We start from the raw sequence: 2,874 nt of genomic DNA, 5'->3' as shown, positions 1-2,874 counted from the left end.
AAAGAAGGGCTGTTTATGCACAGGGAGACAGCTCAGGGGCAGGAGTGCATAGAGGGATGGACACAGGGAAGAGGTAACTATGGAGGGGAAGTGGGAGGGGAGCTGTTGCATTGGGATAAATTGTAGTCAATGTCATGAGACAAAGTGTATGTGAACTGCTGTATGGAAAGTGAATTTTGCTCTATAAATTTTCACCCAAATCACAATAAAAAAAAAAAAAATCCTTGCTTTGAGCTACAAGAAACTTAAAGAAGCCATTGTTAGGGTAATGCCAGGGCAGATGGCCAAGTACAAGGATGAATGCCAGGCACACACACATACACACACACACACACAGAGATTGTGAAGATGCTGGAAGAAGTGAAAGACAAAAAGTAGAGAAAACAGATTTGTTCAGATCAGAAAGATGAAGACCAGGGGAGAAGACTATGAAAAAAAAATCAATGGAATGATGGAATCAGCTGGTGAAGGTAAAACTAGAGGGATAAGATCTGGAAAGAAACAATACCCAGTCTGGGAAGGACTACGTGAAAGTTTTTCTGGATGCCTAAGTCAAAACTCTCTGGCCCAAAGGCTGGCTGCAGACTAGGTCTCTGTTCAGGGAAACCAGATCACACCATGTGTCCCTGACATCAATGCAGACTAAAAAGAAAGTATTAGCTCCTTCTAAAATTAAGGTGAAGGAATCATATACTACATCTGGTAAAAAGGTTTTCATCTCATCAGGCCAAATTGGAAGCCCCATTATTTTATCTTCTGAGCATCAGGGAGGAGAGCTGAATATTGAGACCTCAAACAGGGTGCTTTCATGTGAGGCATCTGGTAGTCTTTCTATTCCTGTTTCTGTCTACTTGGAAAACTCGTTGTATAACAATTTCAAATATTACTTTAGCATCTTTGTTAAAAGCTGTGTGCAAGGAACAGACTACAATGAAAATCAAAGTGGGAACTCTGAATTCACGCCCTCTACACCCTTAAAGCCAGGAAATGTGTGCATCAGCATTGTATATTTTTACCATACTTATTCAACCTATATGCTGAGGAAATAAACCAAGAAGCTGGACTTTATGAAGAAGAATGCAGCATCAGGATTGGAGGAAGACTCTTTAACAACTTGTGGTATGTAGATGAAACGACCTTGCTCACTGAAAGCAAAGAGGACTTGATGCACTTACTGATGAAGATCAAAGACTACAGTCTTCAGTATGGATTACACTTCAACATAGAGAAAAAAAAATCCTCACAACTGAACAAATAAGCAACATCATGATAAATGCAGAAAACATTAAAGTTGTCAAAGATTTCATCTTATTTGGATCCACAACCAACTCACATGGAAGCAGCAGTCATTAATCAAATGACATATTGCACTGGGCAAATCTGCTGCAAAAGATCTCTTTAAAGTGTTGAAAAGCCAAGATGTCACTTTGAAGACTAAGGTGCACCTGACCCAAGTCATAATATTTTTAGTAGCCTCATATATATGTGGGAGCTGGACAATGAATAAGGAAGACCGAAGAAGAATTGATGCATTTCAACTGTGCTGTTGGCAAAGAATATTGAATGTACTACAGATTGCTAGAGGAAGAAAAATCTGTCTTGGGGAAAGTACAGCCAGAATTCTCCTTAGAAGCAAGAATTTCCAGATTTCTTCTCACATACTTTGGTCATGTTGTCAGAAGGGACCAGTCCCTGGAAAAAGACAGCATGCTTGGTAACATGAAAGGTCAGTGAAAAGGGGGAAGCTCCTCAGAAAGATGGATTGACACATGGCTGTGATGATGCACTTAAGCATGGCAGCGATTGTGAGGGTGGCATGGAACCGGGCAGTGTTCTGTTGTACTTAAGGTCACTATAAGTTGGAACCAGCTCAAGGGCACCTAACAACAAAAATACCATTGACGGGTGCTTTGATGGGTCAGTGGTAGAATTCTCACTCATGCATAACCATCACCATCTGTTAGTGGAGAGTTTTGTGTTGCTATAGTGCTGAACAGATTTCAGTGGAGCTTCCAGACTAAGACATACTTGGCAGTCTCTTTCTGAAAACCACCAATGAAAATCCTATGGATCATAACAGTCCAATCTGCAATCAATCATGAGGATGGCACAGGACCGGGTAGCATTTAGTTCCATTGTGCGTGGGGTTGCCATGTGTCAGGGCCAACTTAATGGCAGCTAACAACAATAACACCCTTAAAATTGCCTGCAGGAAAGAAGAAAAATCACAGGTCTTTTAAGCACAAAAGAAGAAAAGGAACTTTCCAAAGCTCAACACTTCAGTATCATTACCCTCCAGGTCTCTGTAATAATCCCCTCAATTTTCTGGTTGAATGGGCACTGGCACTAGGGCAGTCTTCTCAGGAAAAACACCCAAAACTTCTGGCTACAAAGAGCTCTCCTGCAGGCTCCACTCAGCAAAAACTTTCCAGAGAGCCACAGTCTAAAGTGATGCACCACAGTTTGCAACTGTTATCTCATAGACCCCGGCATGGATCCCCATGTCAGTCTTTTATGTCAGCAATCAATAGCACAGAAACTTCACTCGCCCTCAACACCCAACTCCACTTGGAAACAAACTCCTAGACCTAAAAACTTCCTCTTCCAGACTCAGAAGTCCCTCCTCCAGCGAGTGAAGACTGTAATCAAAGGGCAGAGCTTCCATTCTTCCACTGCAGCCTCTTTGGGAGGCACTTCAGCCTCCAGTAGCAGCTCTCATAAGAATGCAGCCTTTGCCTTAGTCATAAGGCAAAACAACATTCAGTCAGCTCTTCAGGCCCTTCTGTAGTCCACCCTTTGCTGACTGTAGCTTCAAACATGAAGTTTCGTCTAGAAGCTCTTCCTCCAGAGTTCCACTTCTTTCTGAAAACTTGC

At 42.1% G+C, this 2,874-nt stretch overlaps 1 pseudogene; it reads left to right on the top strand.

Moving 5' to 3' along the window:
• The window catches only part of LOC103209708, a 3,396-nt pseudogene extending 2,392 nt beyond the window's left edge, over positions 1–1,004 (top strand).
• Positions 1,005–2,874: the final 1,870 nt, after the last annotated feature.

The sequence above is a fragment of the Orycteropus afer genome, unplaced genomic scaffold (genome assembly GCF_000298275.1).
Source record: "Orycteropus afer afer isolate SDZICR_OR568_19922 unplaced genomic scaffold, OryAfe1.0 scaffold00517, whole genome shotgun sequence".
Classification (NCBI taxonomy): domain Eukaryota; kingdom Metazoa; phylum Chordata; class Mammalia; order Tubulidentata; family Orycteropodidae; genus Orycteropus; species Orycteropus afer.
Note: the sequence above shows the minus strand (reverse complement) of the source record. Positions and strands in the feature narration are given on the sequence as shown.